This window comes from Culex quinquefasciatus, chromosome 1 (assembly GCF_015732765.1).
Source record: "Culex quinquefasciatus strain JHB chromosome 1, VPISU_Cqui_1.0_pri_paternal, whole genome shotgun sequence".
NCBI lineage: Eukaryota > Metazoa > Arthropoda > Insecta > Diptera > Culicidae > Culex > Culex quinquefasciatus.
The window spans coordinates 3,967,686-3,990,975 of record NC_051861.1 but is presented as its reverse complement, the minus strand read 5'-3'; the positions used below and the strand labels follow the sequence as shown (position 1 = coordinate 3,990,975).

At 38.7% G+C, this 23,290-nt stretch overlaps 2 protein-coding genes across 3 annotated transcripts in view; one reads left to right on the top strand and one right to left on the bottom strand.

The window, feature by feature from the left end:
• The window catches only part of LOC6032658, a 77,642-nt gene that overhangs the window by 14,556 nt on the left and 39,796 nt on the right, over positions 1-23,290 (bottom strand). The gene's annotated exons all lie outside the window — the stretch shown is intronic.
• The window catches only part of LOC6032660, an 83,985-nt gene continuing 60,819 nt past the window's right edge, over positions 125-23,290 (top strand). Inside the window, exons 1-2 of one of the 2 annotated variants that reach the window (XM_038248720.1) lie at positions 125-244; positions 3,585-3,793. The gene's annotated coding sequence lies outside the window, so the exon portion shown is untranslated. The other variant, XM_038248728.1, reaches the window with a different exon arrangement.

Genomic DNA, 23,290 nt, shown 5'->3' with positions numbered 1-23,290 from the left:
CCCACCTTCCAAGCGCCTACTTCGGTTCAGCTTCGTGTCGCACTCGGCAAAGCTTTCAAAAGGAAGCTTTTATCGTCGTCGTCGTCGTCGCAGTTGGCGTCGTGTTTACTCCCCAATCCAACCCAACGTAGTAAGGCGACCGTTTCAGCAGAGTTCAGTTTCAGTTGATACTGGACCGTGGACCGAGCAGCACGTCGTTTGTATTTTTTCCGCAAAACTGGCGTAAAAGCCCCCCCACTCCGAGGTACAGTAGAGGCTCAAGTGGCGCGTAAAGTGAAACCTGGCGCGCAGCGACGACTTTTTTGTTGTTGTTGTTTTTGTTATTGTTGTTGTCTTCGAGTGACAGTGAAGGGGAAGGGTTGTGTGGTGCGAATTTGACGCGGTGTATGTGAGTGAAAGTCGTAAGCGCGCGCAGCGCGGGTAAAAGTCGACTTACACTGCAAAAAATCAACGCGTGGAAAGTGTGTGCGAATTGGTTTGGCAAACAATTGAAGGAGTTTTAACAATCGGAATTCACGCTGAAGAACTGTTCAGCAAAATTAAGAAACGTAAAGTGGCCACACTAGGCGTGAAGAACACCACCGACGGAAGAGGAAGATTTTTCGCAAATAACATCCGTGTCGAGGCGGTACTCGAGACACGTGTGTAATGTGGATGTGTGCACGTGTGTGGCTGGCACTCTCGGAAGAAGGCAGCGGATAAATTGGCGAAAACGAACCACTAAATGTGACAGGGGAAGAGAGATAGAGAGAGAGAGAGAGAGAGAGAGGAAGATGTTCGAAAAATCCAAGAAGTGAAAAGGAGACGACGACGAAGAAGAAGCACCAGTGACATGCATTTAGTGAAAACGAAATAAAGAAATAAAAAGCACAAGGAACTAAAGGTGGCAATTTCAGCGCGTGTGGTTGCGTCGTGGAATGGGCAGTTGGCGAAGCAGGATTTGAGAAATGCATGCTTGTTTCGAAAGTTACGAAGCCGTTAAAGGAGGGGCAGTAACTTACCAGAGGAGTGGAGCTCGGAGCATGGAGTGGCGCTAGTGAGAGTTACTTTGCTGATGAAAGATGGTGGGGCGAGTTTGAGGCAAACATGACTGAATATTTGGTATTTCTGCATAAAATCTGCGAAATGATTAATTTCTGTGCCAAAGGTTTGAACGTTTTTGTTGGATAACCCTTAAATTTTACTTAACTGAACGTAAAATTTGAATAAATAAAATATTTAGAAATAATGATGGAAAAATGGTTTAATTTTGATTTTGGTCATACTTGGCTAAACAAATTTCAAGCCAATTATAGTTCAAATTACCATTGAAGGGAAACTTCTGATTTTTTTATGTGAAAAATGTATATAAACTTGAGATGAACATTTTTTCCAGTGCAGGTTAAGCATAATGTTAATTTTACACTTTCATTTAAAATCAATCATTTTTTTTATTGCGCATACGAAATCAGTTCGAAACTGATTTGTGAGTATGCTCAATCAATACGAAATTCGAGTTATTTTAAATGAGAGTGTACAATATACATAATGCACCTTAACCAAAAATCATGATTTTCTGAGTTCAATATCCCACTTTTCATACGAATTTTTCAGTTCAACCCATTTAACCATTTTTATGGTTGTAGTACCTGAACTCAAAAAATCGTACGAAAAGTGGGATACTGAACTCAGAAAATCATGATTTTTGGTAAGGGTGTGCTTAACTTAAACTGGAAAAAATATTGATCGTTTGTTTGATTTTATGTAGCTCGAACTCAAGCTCCATAAATTCCTTCAAATGATTTTCGTAGCAAATAATCATAGTTTAAAGAAATTTTTATTTTATTATTATTATATATTGTACACTTCCATCTAAAGTCACTCAAATTTAGTGTTAACTGAACAAACTGAGGTTTGAGTTTTAACGGAAATTCATGATTTGGGCCACTTTAACACACATGTAAAATTTGGGAAATATCACTGACAGCTCGGAAAATGTTATCAGTTTTATAGCTTTTTTCTGATTTGAATTTTTTTAAGAACTTTTGGCTTTGAAAAAAAAAATCTGTGGAAAAGGAAATACCTGTTATGTACGCTGAGTAACAACGAAGCCAAAATTGCGTGTAGTTTCAAAAAAATCATTTATGTAAAATTTTGAATTATTTTCAATAATTGTTTAAGATTTACAAAATTTTAATTGATTTTTTGAATGTAATTATCTTACGCAGAATCTGTTTTGCCAATTAAGATTCATTTAATTAAAATAAAAACTAAACCAATTTGCTAACAAGCAGCTAAGCCGCGTGAAACGAAGTGCTAATCCATCTTAAACATAAGCAAAGAGAAAAAAATAACCGCTCAAACTTTCTCCACCTGAACGCGCAGCGCCATCTACTGGAAAAAAGCTCAACTCAAACTTCGATGTGCGCGTTTGCAAACAAAGCATTCCGAGAAAATGATGGAGCGAAAAAAAAGTGCTGCAAAAATGGCCATTTTGCGTGGATCTAACACGATGTGACGCAACTGTTGACAGGTTGAATCACACTATGTTTGTGAAAAGCAGAAAAAAAATCAGCGTGTAAAAGTGACAGTTCGCAGGGCTGTTAATTTTGAATTTCTCTTTTGAACCTGTTCGAATCGAATCGGTTTCAGCGTTTTAGTTAAATTTTGAAATATTTTCACGATAAATAAACGATTAATTTGAAGTTTGGTGAAACTGAAAGACACGAAACACTTCGTTGACAGTTACCCCGTTAATTAATCTCCAATCAAACGGAATTTCTCGTGCTGCACGCGACCGGTCCACACCCAGCTGATGCTTCCCCGGCTACCGACCAAGTTCCGGTGTCCCACATTTTCGTTTGCGTTGACCAACTCACGCGAGAAGAAGACACGACACGAGGTCAAATCGGACAGCAGATCCGTGTTGTCTTCTTCCCAAGCGTCACCACACCGCCTCCTTTGTTTGGCTTCTCTTGACGTGACGGACCGCTTCTTTTTCTTTCCCTTCTTCTTCCCTTTCTAGAATCACTTTCGATTTAACCGCTTCCCGCTTTGCATGGCCTGCTGCTGCCCGCTTCCCGCGACTTGTCCAATCATGTTTCCCTTTCAATTTCGTTTGGGTTCGTTCGCCTCACGCCGCGCCGCTTACTGCGATTAAAGAGACGAACCGGTTATGCGTTTCACCCTTCTTCTTCTTCTTCGTCCTCACCTCTCTTTCTCGACTATTTTCTTTTCAAGTCGCTCCCGCTTTGTTTCCTCTATTTCTCTCTCTATCTCTCGCTGGGTGCGGAGTGAGTCTTAACCTTTTCTCTTTTTTGTTACTGTCCGTCAGTCGTGTCCGTTAAACTGCACAATCATGCGCTAATAATGAATGAACCGCTGCTCTGATCAGTGAACTTTTTCTTCTTCTTCTGGTTCGTCTTGATCCGGTTATGGGGAAGTTCCGCGGATGAAAGTGAAAATAACCGTTTTTATCCTCCCTCTCTCTCTCTCTCTCTCGTTCCCACTTGATCTTTCGAGTTTGCTTGAAGAGTGAATAATCGCGAAATAAAAGTGAATCTTGTTTTTTTCTCACTCTCTCTCTCTCTCATTGCCGATTATAGGCAAAGTAAAGGCTAGCCAAGAAGAAGCCGGAAGCTTGGAAAATCATCGAGTGTTGTGTTAGTGAATGCAAAACAGTGTGATAATTTTGGAGGAAATTATTTTTTATTTTTTGCGAGACGCTCATCATTGTTGGCGAAGCAGCTTGAGAGTGCAATAACCTTGGATTAAATTGCAGTGGTGCAGCAGCGATTCGATTGGCTGTTCAGAGGTGAGTGAATCGTTCGTGTTTGTTTTGTAATTCAATGACAACACAGCCGTTGGGTAATGGCAATTTGCGCGGAAATTGCGGGGAGAAATTTAGAGTGTAAACAGAGAAATAGAAAAACTGGGAGCACGGCACTGTTTGACAGTTACACGTTAATTTTTTGTTTTTGCATAGTGCTTATAAATTAAACAACATTTTAAATGCATTGAAGTTTAATTAAACTCGATTGCGTAATTTTCGCAATTCGCTGAATTGCAAATCATGCTATAATTGAGCTTAAATTACACTCCACCAAATTGACCTCTGCAAAATCTATATTTATTCTAGCAAAATGAAGCAAAAACCAACATTTTCAATGCTCGAATTGCTAATGAATCATTCTTTTATCATTTTTTGCTCAATTTCATCCTACAAATGGAGTGCATCGGTTGGGAAATTGGGTCAACTTTTTATTCGTTTCCAGCCCAAGCTTTTAGTGCTGCCTCAAAAAATTACAAAACCTCGCGCCGCAGCTGTCCAATTTTCACAAAAGTGCCGCACAGGCACAGGGAAAAAAAAAGCCCAAAAGGGCGTATCTGCCATTTCGTCGAAACAATCGACGCGGCCGTTTTTATCGCGTTCTTTTCCATTGTTTCGCAAACTTGGGTAGATTTTAGGCAGATGGGCCCTTAAAGCCATCGACGTCATTCTCGTTCAAGGTGATGGATTGTAGGTGTGACCTCATTTTTCAAAATGACTTCTGATAAACGTAAAATTGTTGTTTCAATATAAAAAAAATGATTTTGATTTTGACAGCTCTCGCTTTCCCACCTTTTCGTCAACCATCTTGGCAGGCGTTCCAAAGCGGATGTTCCAAAGCAGCAGCTCGTTTTTTTGTTGGTATGTTCGTGAACATTCGCGAATGTGGTGAATTATTGAATTGAACAATTAACTTTCCCACTGATTCACAGCCCTCCTCCTCGGTGTGTGCATGGGGGTCAAACCTGTTTGGTCTCGACTTGGTTGAGCTTGTCGTGAAGAAGGGTGTAAACAATTTCGAGCCATTGTTTTTCGTTTTTTTTTTCTCTGGCCAAACATTAATCGCTTACAAACGGAACAGCCTTCGCGGTGGTGGAACTTTGGTGAGTTTTTTGTTTTGCACAAGGTATACATTTGGTAGGCCTTTGTTCGACGAGGGCTTTTGCAAAATTGTTAAATTCCTACAACAATGCTTGTGAGAAGGGTAATTTTATGTTTTAAACGATGCTTGAGTGTAAGGCCGTTTCTGTCAAACGAGCCATAATGGTGGATGCTATAAAAAGTATTTTTCAAGTTGTTTTGTACATTCCACTGAGAAAGATTATCTGTCATAACGACGTCAGTTTGCTATAATATTGTTTTAATTTCGACTTCAATAACGGCATTCTTCTAACTTTGTCGCAAAGCCCCCCCAAAACGGCACTTCTTCCAGCTCAGTAACGAGTTACGATACATTGATGTTGACACTTTCATTAGCCAGCAAACTTCTTTTGCCCTTTGCCAACCCCAATCTATCAAGGAACAAAAACGATCCGGACTGATGTAGTAAGCGTTCGTTGGTCGTCAAGTTAAGCCAAGGGAAATGACTTTCCTCCGTAGTTCCACACCCAATTTGGATGTGGTGCAAAAGGGGGAAAACTTTTCTCACAAAATTAATAGCAATCTGGTGCTGTCAGAAGCTTCGTGTTCCCTTGGGGATCAAAGGCCGGATGTGTCCCCGGTTGGTCCGGACAACTTGTTTGAACTTTTATCGAGAATTAAGTGCTTTTGTTCGGAAAGTTAAACAGAATTGATTTTGCAACTATTTGCATAGATCTTTCCATAAAATATTCATACTGTCACTTTGACATCCGCCATTATGGCAAATAATCAAACAAACCCCTTCAATCAACCGCTCCTCGCAAAACCACCGGTCAACCCTTTCGAGGAAGGCCGTAATCACCGTTCGGTCGGTGTCCTCATATCGGAACCGAGAGCACTTGTGTACCTTGAGTGTGCTCTTCCTACGTGACACCTGTGACCGGAGGCAACACACCACTCCTCAGCTATAAAACGTCACCACGGGTGAGTTTGTGTAACACGTTTGCCGAGACTATCGGACATGAAATCATGAAAAATTATGAAATTTCATTCAAGAGAAAAGGTTTTTATTCAGCTGTCAAATTTCATAATGTAAATATTTACTAGAGTGAGCGAAATTGACTGTTTATTTCCTTTAAAGATTACGACCTTTTGAAAAACTACATTGGAATTGCTTGCTGTCAAAGTTTCTGTTACGGAAGTGACATCTGTCAAACTTGGCTCCTCGCCAAGTTTGACAGATGTCAAATGAATGCAGCATAAATGACAGATACACGCTACTCAAAAATGAATAAATTGACCAAACGTCAGATTTGAGTTAATTTCAATCAGAATTCAATGAAATGGGATTTTAATTTATCCCAATTCAGACTTTGACAAACACTGAGTGATTCGTAATGTAGATTGCTCTAGAAATTAAAAATTGTGAAATTATCTTGCCAAGACTGATTGTCTGTGGTGCACGTGTTCTGTGAGAGGGGCAAATGTTCTTCCTAACCTAGAAATAAAGGCAGAGACCGGTTGCCGCCGGTCATCATCATCGGGGTCCCCCAACCCTGTCAGGAAAAGGATAAAAGGCAAAAACCCCCCTTTTAGAAGAGAGACTCTATCAACATTGGTTATTATATAGTCGTATAAGTTCTGTGTGTTTATGTGTGTATTTACATATAGATTAGGACCGGCTCTACAATGTTTGCACATCGGAGCTTTATGAAACTGCAAACTAGAGCGTCCAATTTCCCGTCCCGGGAAAAAATTTCCCGGGAATTCCCGGGATTTCCCGAAAAAAAATATTTCCCGTTTCCCGGGAAATTTGTTAATTTCCCGGGAATTCCCGAAATTCAAGTGGAAGTAAACATTTTCTTAAATTTTTGGAACTATTTTTTGAAAATGCTCTGAAAAAATAATAAATGAACAAACTCAACATGATTTTGTTCAATTAAATGTATTGTTTGGTTTATATATAATTAATCAGATTATCAGAAATTATGATATCAGAATTATTTCTGATAATATTAATTTTTGAAGCAACTGGGAATAGGTCTTGCTTATGAGTATTAAATTATTACAATTAGGTAAGCTTTCATAAGATTGATGTTATTTCATCAAAACAAAATGAATTCCTTACCTCCAAATTATAATTGTGATTTTTTTACGTTTTTGTTTACCATGATCAAATGAGATGAAAATCGATTTTGTGCAAAAATAATTAATTCAATTGGTTGAAAACCTAGTACTAAAGAAATTACAATTTGAAGTAAAAGAATTATGGAGCACTCGTTCAACTACAGGTGTTAGAGGGTTAAATGTGAAAAAATAGAAGACTTTTTGTGAAATGATGTTAATTTATCGTATAATTTAAATCATGTTGCATAATTATACAAAAAAAATATCATTGAAAAATTTATTTATATTGTTTGTTCTCAAAAAATGCAAAAATAAATTTAAAGCTTGCTTCAAATATTTAAAAACATTGGGTTGTTTGGAGTTTTTTTTATTTATTTATTTGCGTTTAAGGACCACTTAACTCAAGGTTGTTTGGAGTAAAACCAACACTAAAAAGCTTCACCATTTGTTCAAGAGCTGAAACCAGTGTTTGTCATGAAAAACATAATTTTTGCATGTTTTTTTTTCTCATTTCAATAAACTGGTTACAGAGGCAAGTTTAAAAGAAATTTTATGAGTGTGGATTATGGATTCATTTTACTCACATTTTAAACACATTGATAACCCAAGTAGCAAGAAAAACATCGCTCTTTGTTTTGTTGCTGAACAATTGCTGCATTATTGTTTTTGTTTGATAATTATTGAACAAGTGTCAAAAAATTTGGTGAATTGTTTACATTTTGATCAAAAAACCATTGTTCAACATGGCTGTGTAACACAAATGCCAAATCTAGCAACGGATTACGAATAGTTAATTTTGAAGTTTATTCTGACCTCAATGAAACATGCTTGTAGAACTCGAAAAGCAAAATGACATTTGCAGACATGGTGTTTCATTTCAGTTTGCTAACTGTGATAACATAGTAGATTTGAACTTTGGCTTCGACTGGTATTTCTCGTAAACAAGTTGTTAATGTGAAGTTCGCGTTCGTGTTCTAAAACCGAGCAAGGACATGTTGACGAAACAAGCAAGGATAGTTCTAAAAATAGAAACAGCTTATGTTCGAAAGAAATTTTGGCAAACTGTTAGTGAACTTGGTAAAACCTAGATGACCGCAGACTTCTTATTGACGTTTAGGCCTGCTTATCCAACATAACCCCTCATGGAAAGAAGCAGACGCGCGCCCGGACTTGACATTTGGAGTGATCTTGGGTTCGATACTTGCCCTGAGCATTCTTCATCAAAAAGGAAAACTGAAAATGCAGCACCGGAAACCAGCAGCAGTAGTAGAGTAGTAGTAGCAAGCAATGTTCAACATTCAAACATAATTTAAAAAAATCCCCTAAGGCATAATTAGGAAATTGAATGATTTTTTATGGTTGATATTTTTGTATTTCCATCATTCATATTACCGTAATCTGGGGTGAATCGGGACTACAGTCTGAATAGGGACAGCAGTTTTTAGAGCACTTAAAGCTTTTAAATTTGGAAATGGATGTACACATTTTGTTGGCCTGAGTCTGTTCTAACCGAAACCAACTAGAAAAATCAAAATATTGTGCTCCAACATGGTTAAAAATGCTGTCCCAATTCGCCCCATGTGTCCCGATTGACCCCAGTTTACGGTTTTATCATTCATAAATGGCGTATCCCTGTCCAAACTAATAAATTACAAAAAAAAACTAGTAGTTAAAGTATCGTAAAGCGACATTACTCACAAATAAAGGATTAAATTAAGAAAATAAAACTTTTGAGCGAACACCTTGAACGTATTTTATGAAAAGCCTGTGTAACATTCTTGTCTGCCACGATATGTTCTTGAACGGCTATAAAAACGTTTGCCTAACTCCCTCCTGAATCTTAAAGGCAGAATGTTGTTAAACGGTTCTAACGACGTTATCCAACCCGGTTCAGAATCTTATAGCCAAGAGTTCTTATGACATGTTTAACAAACGTTCTCTATGCAAGTAGGACGTGCGCTGGTAAAACTTAATTAAACCACGCTAATTTCTAACAGGTTAAGAGATGTTCAACAACAGAAAAACGTGCGCTTTTTCCAGCGTTCAACAGTTCTCAGGGACGTTGGGAAAACATAGTAAATGAGTTCAACAACAAGTTCGGAAATCCTTTGGCGAATAAGTGTGCTACTTGGGAAAAAATATTCCTCATCAAAAAATACCTTAATGCATTTTCTTTTAGTTGAATGATTTTTTACATGCAGTCAAGCTGTTAATTGATTTTCACACTTATTTAAACCATTAATGTTGATGTCCTATACAATTTTGTTGCATAATATTGATTAAAACCAGATTTTCAATAAATTTAAAATTTCCCGGGAATTCCCGGGATTTCCCGGGAAATTGGTCGAAAATTTCCCGTTTCCCGGGAAATTTGTAACCCCGGGAAATTGGACGCTCTATGCAAACCCCACAAAGGTGGTGCCCACAAAGGCTTTCGTTATTAATCTTATTTGATATTCATAATTATGACAGCAGGGAACAAACAAAGCCTTATCGGGCCGATAAGGGTATTCAGGGACTGAAAGACCTGAAGTCAGAATAGCGGAAGTATATTTGGAAATGCGTGTTTTTTTCTCAATCACAGAATAAAATTGGCAACACTGTCTGCTGTTTGACATTTCTGAACCATCATGGTGGACAAAACTACACACTAAAAATCACTTAGCTACCATCAAACCCAAATTTACCCAAGAATGAGTTTGAGACCAAACGTCAGATTTGGTCGAATCTCACTCAGAACTGAATAAATTTAACTCAAATTTCTATTTGGGTGTATTTCTTTCAGTTTTCTTCAAATTCTGAGTGAATTTCGTCCACTTCTGCTAAACCATGCAACAAAACTAGTAAACTAGACCAAATCAGAAACGTCAAAACTTTTTCCTTTGATCACCGCCTACTGCTACCATCCGGGTGCGTCTGTTGATGACGCCTTATCAAATCAGAGCCTACTACGTTCGAGTCGGACCCGCATGGTGGAATGGGTGAAGATAAATCAGTAACAGAAGGATGAGTGTTCCAAAAGCATCAAACAAGAGTGCTTATCGTTGGGTTGAGATATGGGCCGAGCTAGAGTGTATTTGCCTGTCAGATTGGCAGAAGTGATTTAGTTTTAAATAATTACCATAACATTCTCCCCCTGGGGGTGTTTTCTTTACACTCACCAACACATGTCTACATTTCCGGGGATGATTTGTGAATTCTAGGAAACCCAAACAAGTTTGCAACATATTTTGGAACTCACGGAAATGATTTCATAAATATTTCGAGAACACATCCGGCGTCCTTTACACCAACTTTCTGCATCGAAGCAAGCCTTGAATGAGATTTGTTTTGAAATTAGTTTTGAAAGTTCAACGTTGAATTTCGCATTTGACAAACTGGCATCAATATACTAAACGTCAACGCTACACTGTTGTTGCGGATTATCGACCTAACTTTAAAATTTACCCAAAATTTAGCTTTGTTAAGTGTTACACCACTTTGGTTTCCACGTTACGAAACTTTACCGAGCGCACATTCTCTATCCTCCACACGGTGCCGCACGTTTGTCAGCGCGTGGATTTGTTTAGTGAAATCGAGCTCCGGCATGGATTTCCCACCCCGGAAGGGCGGAATTTGCATAGGGAGTGTCGGTCCTTTGTGCACTGGTGTGAGGAATTCCATAAATTTAGTTCTGTAATCGGCTCTGGCCAGAACTTTCCCCATATGGTGCGGTGCGGCCAGGGAATAAATCCGGACTGCGCTAGGGCACCAACTTTTCGCACTTTGTATCGTCCCAAAGGGAGGGGGAGGCAAACCATCAATAATTAATTGAACTGTAATGCTTCAGTGAAGCGCATCCATTTTGGATGCGCACCGAGGGGTAGGACACTCTTTTCGATTTTTGAATCTTAAACTTTTCAGTGGAGAGTAAAAAAACGACTTCATGACGAAATCAGTACCCTCTACCCTTCAATCCAGATCAACCCAGGCTGACGACACCGGGCGGTTTGGTCGGACTGATACCGTAGTGGTTACACCAGTCATTTCGTGTGTGCCCCGTAATCGTAATCGAGCTTGAACCGCACGGAAAACCACCGCTTCGGCAAAGCTTCACGCTCCGGTTGCGATTAATCAGAGCGAAGTTCCGGTTCACAGCCGCGGTCCGGTTCTTCGTGTCCTCCAAGAATTCCGGCCCGGTTGGGAAACGACGGTTTTGGTCTAGACAGCTTTATCGATTGTGTGATGTTGCTGGCAGCACTGTAGCTGTCAAAATTGATACACTTTTGAAATTATTGCAAATCTGTCTCTTGAACAGAATGTCAAATTCGCACTTTTACCGAGGTTTCCTGACTTTGACAACAAAATGTTTTTAGTTTATTTTTAAAGTTGGCAGCACTGTTAGGAGATCAACTCAATTTTGATAGCAGCAATAAGCTGCACCCTCAAACTGCCTAACTTTTTATTCTAATGAACTGCGATAATACCCATTTTCTATCCTTGGCACTACTTTTTACCGTACAAACTACCCTAGGGCAAAAATATCGTCCCGATCCAGTTCCGGAAAAGCATTTCCAGCCATGGTTAATGCACATCCCAAACGAAAATAAAAACCCGCATTCCCTCTGGTTGGATTTATAATGGGTTCACTTTCCGGCAAAAGGAACTTTGTTTGTCTTCCGGAAAACGGCGCTCAGAACTTTTTCCTGCTCCCCTCTTGCTCGATCTGACGTTTCGGCGCGCCGCCACCCCTCTGGTGGAGGAAAATGGTACTAAAGTGAAGATCTCTCGAAAAAGACGAAAGAATGCCAGAACTGGAAAGACCAACAGAAAGCCCCGGAAAAGAGAGTCAGTCGCCTTGTGTACTTCTCGTCTAACGAGTTTGTTTGCACATGGGAACTCTTTTTTGCTTGTTTTTATTTTTTGTTTTCCAAAAATTTCGAGCCGAATCGCAGTAGGCCAAAAAAAGAGACTACGCCATAAATTACGACCCGGGGATTACTTGGCGCGCGCACGAACTTTTTTGCTGCGACCGTGTCTATTCCCTCGAAAGTTATGGCCCCGCACGGGAATGCACGGAAAATGTGCGTGAAATATGAACCAATTTGCTGGATCTGTATAAATTCCGGCCCCGAGGAGTGATGATCTAGGCGCCGGCCCAAAATAAAAGCAGGACAAATCGTCCCATTTATGGAGCCCGTTTCGAGCTCAAAATGACGATGTGAATTGCTTGTTGCGGTTTTTTTAAATGGTCGTTTGAAAAAAATATCAATCTTGGCCAAAGTGACACTCGTGGGCGCCCTCAAGTAGGCCGTGCTGCCAGATCGTTTTGCAAACCACCGCCGACGACGAAGACGCTGCCCAGCGAAGTGTGAATGAAACAGCCCACTTTGATGGCGTGCCATTTCGCAGAGTGCGGTCTCCTTTGGTTTCAAGCCGGCCCGTAGTCAATGAATTATAATTAAAAGTGGGTGAAACGTCAGGAAAAGTTTTCTCCATCAGCTTAGCTGACGCTAAAAGGCTCTGCGTGTTGGGGGAGGCGTTCAAGGTGTCCACTTTCCACGTTCTCCTTACCTTGAGTGCTCTGTCTGGGCTGGGCAGGGTTGAAATCGCTGTAAAATGCTAAAAACTAAAAAAAATGGCAACACTGGTTTCTTCTAACAAAATGTCAAAATGTTTGTGCCAACTTACCAAAAAACCATGAGCTTACTCTGAGTAATTTTCACTCAAATTTCGTCAAAAACCAAATCCAATTCAAAAATGAATAAATAGGGCATCTGTCAGATTTGAGTGAATTTCGCTCAGCGTTAAACGAAAACAGAGTGAAATTCACCCAGATCTGAGTTTAATTCACTGAAATCTGACAGATGCCAATTTTCTTATTTCTAAGTAGGTTCAGTTTTGACAAAAACATTGATTTGATGACTTAAAAATAAACGTCAAATTCACACGTTTATTGTTTTCTGGTTACAATGTGGGTAAAAACAGTTACATTCATGGTTTTAACAGGCTTTTTTTTTCAATTTACAAAACGTCCTGCAAAGCAAAATGTAACTGACATTCCAAGTTTCAGCATTCAAATGCAAAGCACAGAATTCCACTCCTGCCCCTGGGGAAATCCGTTTTCATCATCTTCCATCACGTTCCATCATAAAACTAACATTCTCTGTTTAATTCAAATGGCATGCCAGTTGCTTCGGTGACACCCGACCAACTCCCAAAAGAGGAATGTCCTACAACCCGTCCAACGTCCTTCCCCCCAACCCTATAAACATCCCGCTGGGGCTTGACTTCACTCTTCCTTAACCATCCTTTTGGGAATCAGGAGAAGGGTAGTTCGCATTGTTTCCCCCTTTATAGGATGAGGACGTCCTCCTGACGTCCATTCTTTCGGAGTAGCTCCTGGTGGCCAACGACAAATGGCAATAAAATTTGTGTTCTATAACCAGCATTTGAATATAGATGTTGCGACGGACTCCGGGGGAAAAGGACAACCCGGACCCGGTGAAGGACCTTCTGGGCACTGCAGATGACGGTTGATGCCAAAAAGTGCCCTTCTCAGCGAAAATTTCTAGTCTGATATTGGTGTCCCTTTTGAAAGAGGCCCGGATTTTGGTAGGAAAGTTTCACGCAAAGTTGAACTTCCGCTCGAAGACGACCCTTGTCTCTTGTTAATGAGCGCGCAGGTAGGATTTGTCGGTTGGAAAAGGACAATGAGGCGAAATTATGGAGAAGAATATGGTAATGACGAGGGGGTATTACAATCCATTACGCCGCCATTAAGGCAATTGACTTAAATTTGACTGATGATGCCTTTTGTTTGACGCCATTAAGCTGTGAAAAATTTTGACAACTTTACATTGTTGACAAAGAGTTGAAAAGTTACACTCCAATTCAAATCCCTCAGCTTCTGTAAAACCCACTCAATTTTCGTAGAATTTTGAGTGAAATTCACTCAAATCTTTCAAAACTACTCAGTCATGTGTGAAAACAAAAACTATACAAAAACAAGCCTTACCCGACAAACTTCGTTCTGCCATTTTTCGTTTGTTGACGCTTTGAACTTTTTTTTTTTGCTTGTTCAGCCTCCTGTGATCAAAATTTGATTTTACATAACTTTTCCCATACAATCTGCAGATTTTCCGGAATCGGTTCCCGAGTGGCCAAAGTTGTAACTTTTTGGCATAAGCACCTTGATCCGACGTTCCGTGTTGAATTGATTCGCGTTCGAACAAAACCGTCGAAATTTTTTTTATACATAGATGAGTTTTGAGCCATATGTAGGATTTGAGTAAAATTCAATCCAAAATCATTTCTGCGCAAGTTTGGTTTTAACACAATTGAGTAATTTTGATTGTGAGTGTAAAGCTGCCTCCTGTCAGTCACCAAATCATTTGACAGCTCAAAACAGTGCACGCTCCTATAACAACAATCCATGTTTGGGTTAAATTGCAACGGATTCAAACGTTCTGTAACGTTTCCATTTACAACCTCATTCCTTATTTATATGAAACAAAATCCTTTTCGGCAGCTCAGTTCAAGCAAAACCTGCCCTTTACTCTCGGCTGGCACGCTTTCAAAAGTTTCGTTTTTGCGAAAAACAAAATCTTTTCGTTAACTGGAGCAGTGTAACGGATGACCCTGTGAGCATGGGAGCTGCCACCACGGTGCCAGAAAACTTTTACCCCAAGGTCAAAGGCACGGAAGGGCGACGACGAATCACTGCACCAAGTCCGATCAATTATTAATATCGACCGTTTTAATCAAAGTTTTGCACGTGCCAAAGACAGAGCAAAGGTAACGATGAGGAAGAAGTGTGCTTGATTAGCTCAGATCGGAAATATTTGGCCCACACAGTTTTCAGAAACAGAAAACAGACTTAAAATTTTGAAAAATAATGCAAACGGGTAATTTTAACTCAAATTTGAGTGAATGCAATTGAGTGTTTCGAGATGTCAAACTAAACTACACGCACATCACTCAGTTGCCGTCAGAAGATAACCTACACGCACTTTTATAATCACTCAGTTTTCGTCAAAACCGAACCTACTCAGAAATGAGTAAAGGGGACATCTGTCAAATTTGAGTGAATTTCACTCAGATCTGGGTGTATATCACTCAGTTTTCGTGGAATTCTGAGTGAAATTCACTCAAATCTGACAGATGCCCCCTTTACTCATTTCTGAGTAGGTTCGGTTTTGACGAAAACTGAGTGATTTTTAACGTGCGTGTACACAGGAATGAGTGTTGAAGCCAAACGTCAGATTTGGGAAAATTTTACTCCTAATTATACAAATATTCAGTTCTTACGATTAATCTCAAAACAAAACAATCAATATTTTTTGAGAAAATCCGCATCTGACGGAAACTGAGTGATTTTCAATGACATCATCATCTGTTTTTCTGTGATTCCCGAGTATGAGTGTCTTAAAGAAAACACTCTTCCCTCCGTTCTGACTGGCTCTGACAAGGAAAAAGTCGTGCTTTCTTGCGCGCTCTGGTGCGAAACGGTAAAGTTTTGAATAAATAATCAACCGACTGCGACGAGTTGTTTCTTTTTCCCGCACCTGCGCTACTTGGGTAGTATTTTTTCAGAGTGTTTCTTTTTTTGTATACATTAAGGAACACTTTCCCCATAAGACTGAGTAAACCTTCGCGTTGAGAAAGTTCTGGCCAGGGATGCTCTTGCCACCGATCGGTGGCCAAGTAATGGTTTGCAGAGGGCCACTTTCAGGTTTAAAATAGAGAACCTGGAGCTTATTAGAGAACGGCCATCTCAAACCAAAAGTACCAATCGAAGCACGAGAACTGTCAAACGGAGGTACCAATCGAGCAAAAGACAAAGGATTTTGCTCGATTGGTACCTCCGTTTGACAGTTCTCGTGCTTCGATTGGTACTTTTGGTTTGAGATGGCCGTTCTCTAATAAGGTCCAGGCTCTCTAGTTTAAAAGTGAGTGCTTTGCATTGGACGTGTAAGATGACGTTTTGTCTTGGGTTTGGGAAGTGTTGCCAATTTATTTGATTTTTCTCCTGAACGATTTAAAAATTAAATTGATTATTTTTATTTTTAAATTCGCCACTCAATCTCCTCAATTTCACATGAAATTCCCGCGGCATTTGCCGTGGTCGCATCGAACTGTTAATTAATTAATTTCAATCAAACCATCAACCTACGACCACACGAATAATTGATGCAACTCCGCAATCCACGTGCTAACGCTGCAATTGGAGTGTAAATTCCGGTGGTAGGTGGAATGCAAATACTATCGTAAAATCAAATTACTTTTGATGCTGTTTGATTTGGAATCGGCAGATATTTGGATTCATTTTGATGATGTATTCCATTCAAAATAAATTTGCTTATGTAGTTTGAACTAAATTCTCCCAATTAAGTTTCAGTTTGACTTCATTTGTCACATCTTCTCAATGAAACTAACTTTGTCAGCAGAACCACGTCCTAGTTTAGCTCGTAAATCGAGCAACTATCTAAACACGTGCACATGAATTCAAAGTTGTGCAACATTATGTCCTCACTATTCTCACAGACAATCAGAAAACATAGTGTTAAAAATTAACATTCACTATTTGGAGATATTTTAGTTGTTTAAGGTGGTATTCCACTGCTAGACAAGTTTTTTCCCGCTGCTCTTCTAGACATAGAAAAAGCATTTGACAGTGTTTGGCATAAAGGTTTGATTGCGAAATTAAAAAGGTTTAATTTTCCGATTTATATCGTGAAAATTATCCAAAATTATTTGACGGATCGTACTCTGCAGGTATGTTATCAGAATAGCAAATCTGATCAACTACCTGTACGTGCCGGCGTCCCTCAAGGAAGCATTTTGGGTCCAATTTTATACAATATTTTTACTTCTGACTTGCCTGATTTGCCCCCAGGATGTCAGAAATCACTTTTTGCTGATGATACAAGCATCTCCGCCAAAGGTAGAAGCCTTCGTGTCATCACAAGAAGATTACAAAAAAGCTTGGATATTTTCAATTCTTATTTGAAAGAATGGAAAATTACTCCAAATGCTGCAAAAACTCAACTTATTATTTTCCCTCACAAACCAAGGGCTGATTTTCTTAAACCAAAAAGTCATCACATTATAAAGATGAATGAGGTAAATTTAAAGTGGGAGGATAAAGTAAAATATCTTGGACTTGCTTTTGACAAAAACCTTACTTACAAGGATCACATTGAAAGTATCCAGGTTAAATGTAACAAATATATTATATGTTTGTATCCGCTTATAAACAGGAATTCTAGACTTTGTCTCAAGAATAAACTGTTAATTTATAAACAAATTTTCAGACCTGCCATGCTTTATGCTGTGCCGATCTGGACAAGCTGTTGCTTAACCAGGAAGAAAAAACTTCAGAGAATTCAGAACAAAATTCTGAAAATGATTCTGAAACTTCCTCCTGGTTCAGCACCAGTGAACTTCATCAATTAGCCGAAGTTGACACTTTGGATGTTATGTCCAATAAGATAATTGATGCATTTCGACAAAAATCATTGCAGTCTTCAGCTGCATTGATCCGCTCTTTATATAGTTTATAAGTTAGTTTTAAGGTATCCCTTTTCCCTTTTGTACATGTAGGACCTCCTACATTTGAAATCACTGAATAGCGAAAGCTACAATATTTCATGAATAAATGAAAGTTGCTAGTATTTAAAATTGAGGTGAAAAGTCATCGATTGTGATTGGACACTCAATAATATTTTAACTGAATGAATGTACATGGAAATGAAAATCAAAATAAATACAAATTAAAAAAAAAAAAAAAAAAAAAGACAAGTTTTTCCCCATTTTGTATCGTTTTTCAAACAACATTTTTCCCGAACTTGAATGACACCTTTACTAAAATTGACAGCTACACGAACCTCAGAAACAGTACCAATTTTGGGTTAAATCCATCATTTTGTCAAGATTTTCTCTAAAACTCTGTGACCCAACTGTGTACTAAACTGAAACATGCTCAATTCCCGCAAAAAGAACAAGCGGTTCCACTCTAAAACTACCTCCACTGGTGGAGAACAGCACCATCTGGGGCTGTTGTTGCGCACATTTACATAAAACCTGGTCCCCCTCGCTTCGAATTTCGGGTCCCACAAAACCCTCACAAACAACAACAACAACCGATTCTCCGAGGGATGGACATGCTGGGAAAAGGACACCATTCATGCTGGCCGGACCAAAGTTTGATCTTTTGCTGCTGGGGATGGACGGACCAAGCTGCAGGTTTCCACGCAAATTTCGGAATCAAATGAATTGTTTAGTTTCGGGGAAAACGATGTTTGCCCGAAAGTGGGTTTTGTTGCGTATATTTTGTATCGAAATGTTGCGTGGGAATTTGGAGAATTGTTACAGTTTGGATGGTTAGATCGCATTTGTTTTCATCACTCACCCTACTTATTTACACGATTTTAAGCGATTTTTAAACTCTTACAGATTTCGTCAAATTAGAATATTTGGCAACCCTGTTATTTGACAGATGACAATTTATACACGCTAATGAGAAAACAGGCAGCACAATGTTTAATTGAACCTTGTCATAATTATTGTTTGAAATTGTGTTATATTAAATCTCTAAATGTCAACTGTAAATATTTGCAAAAGCTGTTGACGTTGTTTTTTGCACCGTAATTAATAACTGCTCTTTTGCCATATTTGCTATTTTTCCCACAATAAATCATCTGTTAATCAGCTTCAAAAACAAACAATTCTCTCCAACTCCACTTCTGTTCGAATTTACGCCGCAAACCACCCTTCGATTGCTGAATTGTCTGCCACCACAGCTCGTCATAAAGGATTATTCGCTGGCAGTCAGGTTGGGAAATCCGTGAAAAACCACAGACAACGGATTACAACCGGACAATACAACACGCAATCGACGTCGTAATGGCTTATCTGGCGCTGTAAAGGGACTCGAAATGGGCATTCGGTGCAAATAATGCATCAACTCTGGAATTGATGGCCACATTTGGAATTATCCTGGCTGGACAAAGGGATTTCTTTGAATTTAACGTTTGTGCAAAATATATCAGTTTCATTCAATTTGGAAAATATTTTCCCTGATTAATTTAAGCATGCACGGTCCGAAATGATTAACTTGTCACGGGTTCCGAGCTCGGTCCTCCCGAAACATTATCTTTTAATTGCGTACCGGGGCGGACCCTCATTTGGCAAAGAGCACTTTAAACATAACCCCAAAAAAAAATCCCATCGCAATAGTCCTCGACAATCCCGTCGGTAGGATTGTGTTGGCGAAGTTGTTAATGAGATTGTCACTCAGCTCGTCCTTTTTTGCTTGTTTTTTTTTTGGCGCTGTTACGCTGGCAACACTTTCACCCTAGTAGGCGGTGCTGGAAATGTCCCCGTTATGACACTGATCCTGCCGTGGAAAGTCATGAAGGAAAAGAAAATCAACAGAAGGATTGCGGAAAGTCGGATTAGAATTGAGTACTTTTTTTTCGCTCGTCTTTGTTTCAGCGTGTATTTTTGTTGAGTGGTTTTCAGGATTAGATGCGGCTTTGAATTAAACAAAAATTGAAAATGAATGTCTAACAAAACTTCTTATGAGGAATCTGACGAATACCTGATTAATTTTGATTCCTAAAACATTTTCTTTTTATCAAATAAGGTAGTTTTTGAAATTTGGAACAAAATTGGCAACACTTCTTATGCAAAATCCTAGTAAGTTTAATTCTAATTCCGTGTTCACACCTGTTGTTGCGTTTGAAACGGAATTCGTATACGATTCGAATTGAATTGAGTGTGACCTTCTAATACAAATGAAATTTAATTAGAGCTTTCTTGTTTTTTTTGTAACTTACAAAAAATTAAACTTTTTTTCGAAATATTTGTCACTTTAGGTTTAATTGGGATTGATAACACTTTTTATTTACCAAAAATGGTAACATTTTAAAATTCTTTTCTGAAAGTGAAAAAGAATTGTCAACACTCCTTAAAAAGCATTTATCAAATACATGAACATTTTAGATTGCTTAAAATGAGTTATCAAACATATGATAACTTTTGAAAGCTAAAACAATTAGACATTTCTTATGAAGCATCTGTAAACAACACGTTAAATTTGGATTGCTCATTTTATTATAAAATCTACATTTAAAACTGAAAATTGGCCCCTTTCTTTGAAGTCTGTCGAATTTCTTCAAATTTACCAAGGATTTTTCAATTCTTCTTTATTTAAATAGTAAAGAATAAAAAAATCCAAACTAAATCACAACATTGTCTCACAATTTATCACCGTCCCAAAATCTCAAACTGTCCCGTCATGGGACGTTTATCGTCCGGATCGAACAAAAAATCCGATTATTACCGCATTAATCCCCCTTTACAAGCAGTAGGGGATAGATTTCAGCATAAATGTTATCATTTGGGGACGGCCCCGTTGTTCCGACCCCTGTCCGAGAAGATTGATCGTTTTTTTTTTGCGATGAAAGTTTTTTTTTCTTCTTCCGCTTTCCTGTGTGAGGGAAGGCATTCATTTAAGAATCAATCTTCTTTGCGAGAATTTCAAGGGGAAATCGTTTTTTTGTGTGTGCGTTGAGATCGATTTTAAACTATTCACTTCCCAAGTGGCGTTTGAGCTTCCTTTTTCCATTCTTTATAGAAGATTTTCTTGTAAACTGAAAAAAAAATTGTGATGAGATATTGAATGACATTTTTCATCGCCGAAAAAGAATTTTAAATTTTGCTCGCTGCATTTTTATTTCGTAGTAAATTTATAGTTTGAATCTGTGTTGTTACAAATTGTTTGTTTAGCAACACTGCTCTCTGACACTTTCGTACAATGTTAACAAAGGTTACTCAATTCTTATGATGTTCGAACTAATTTCAAAATCTTCAGTTATTAATAAATGTTTTGAAACAATTTTAAAACACAACTTAATATCAAGTTTGAGCTTTTGTTTTATTTCTAGCAGCACTGCTGTTTGACGTTTTCGTGCACTGTTAATTAAACTTGTCAATTTATCTTAACTCTTCACATTTTTATTTAAATATATTTTTTTTAATCACTTCATGATTTTATTTGAAATTCATAGGAAATTTACAAAATGGAAATGGTTGTCTAAATTTCCAAATCTTCAACTCCAAATCTGATCCAATCTTGGATTCTGTTTCTACACTCCCAAAACACCAGAGATCCGGATTCCTAGTTTCGCGTGGTCAATTTTTCAGGATCCTGTTTGAAGGAGCTCCAGCCCTTTTATTAATACCACCAGGGACCGAAGGGCGAACGTAATTTCGGGGCTGATGGGATCATCGTTTTTTCTTGCTTCTTGAAACATTTTTTTTCCCGAATCCTCTTGTGCTGCCCCGAAAACCCATCTGCAGTAATTCATGGTGTGTTTTCGTGCGCCTTTGGAATGTGTATGAGACCATGGGTGAGTAGGGTAAAGGTATCAAATATTGACTTAGGTTGTCGTTTTCGGAAATTTAGTAGTCACTGTTTCAAAATTCCAACTTTTACCCCTCAAAAAAGCACATGTGAGAAGGAAACGCCGAAAAGGATGACGGTCTCGAGGCTAACGCCAAAAATTTAAATTGCAGATTGCAAAACTGGACGAAGCCGAATGACGATGCTATCTTGCTGCAAATTTGCCATCGTGGATCGACGGAAACTTTTGTGAAGAAAGTCCACGGTCCGGAGGTCGTTATTTCATTCGTTACAAGGTTTTTTTTTTTGGTCGGAAAACCGCTGCAGCCCAGGTTTGCGGTTATGTACGACGCAATAATGGAAGAGGCTTACACCGCGAAGATGATGATGATGATTATAGTGATGAAATGGAGAAGAGTTGTGGTGATGAATGCCTTTTTGAAAATGTTTTTTTCGGTGATTAGCTGTGGGCCGAATTTGGTAACGAAATCTACCTTTAACGATTGAAGTAATAATTTTTCAGACGATTTGGCAACACTTTTTCGCCAGTAGAAATATCGTTGAAATTTCGTAAAAATTGTTCTTACCCAAAACTGTGTTCAAAGCAAATGTCTGATTTGGTTTAATTTCAGCACAATTTAAATTAATCCAAATTAAAAAAAAAACTAATTTTTGAGTAAATTTTGTTTTGACGAATTTTTACTGAAACGTGATTTCAATTACCTAGTTCACGATAGCAGTGTATTTGACACATTGTTGATGGAAGTGTTGTCAGAATATATTTTCTTTGAAGAGTTCAAACAAATTAAAAAAGTTAAAGCCAATTTCTAGAGATTTGTTTAAAAGGTCCTATAAACATATGGAAGACAATAGCTGATAGGTCCCTTTCAAAAAAAAAATCTAGATTTAACCTTTTTGAAGGAATCACAACCTAAATTGTGGTTTCAATCAGCAGTCGTTTTCCATCGGATTGTTCCCCTCCACAGTAATACCCTCAAAGAAGATAAACTTTTTCGTTTTTCTCCCACTTTTCCAGCAAAACAAATCCAACCAAATCTCGAACATGATGTTTGCGTTATTTCGTCGAACTCATAAACGCCTCCCTTTCGCCCCTCCCCAACAAATAACAATTCCATTGTTCAAACGCCGAAAAGATAAGCTCCCTTAAAAAGTGCCCCAAGGAAAGATTCGTCCATCATTGTTCCCCTCGCCAACGATGCCAAGTCACGAAAGCTTCTTCCCACGTCACATTCTAAGCAAGGACTCTTCGAGACTCGATGATATAAAAATCAATAAACTGCCTGAGAATTTCCCCCCCAATTGCCTAGAGGGGCCCCTTTTCCAGGGAGGGAAGTGGGGACATTTCTGCGGAGTGTATCCAGTTTCCAATTTGCAAGCCAGGAGGAGGAGTCGTCCCTCTGCAAAATTTCCCTCGTCACGAAGAACGATTCGGCTGAATTAATCTGCGAAATCAATACGCACAGCAAATAAAATTTTACTGGCTAGTAAAAAATTTTACGTGCGAAGCAATTTTCGGGGATTTCTTTGTTTATTTTTTGTGTCGGAGAATGGGACCGCTGTAAAGACAATGCCTCAAGGGGGAGAATTTCACGATTTTCTTGGCCAAGATGAGCTTCTCAAGTTGTATCTTGGGGGGGAAAATGTTCAAAACGAAAGCGCGAGCTTGAAATTCGTGGTGGTTGGAATGCTTTGGTGAGATTGTTTGCGGAATTGTTTTGGCCTTGCTTGCTGGAAAATATTTTCTGGTTTTACAGATTCAGCACATGAAATTATTATTTTACTTTTCCCATTAAAAACATCATTTTGCTGGCAACATTGTCCAAAAATTTCGTTACTAAAAAATATATCACTGGAAATTTTGCGAG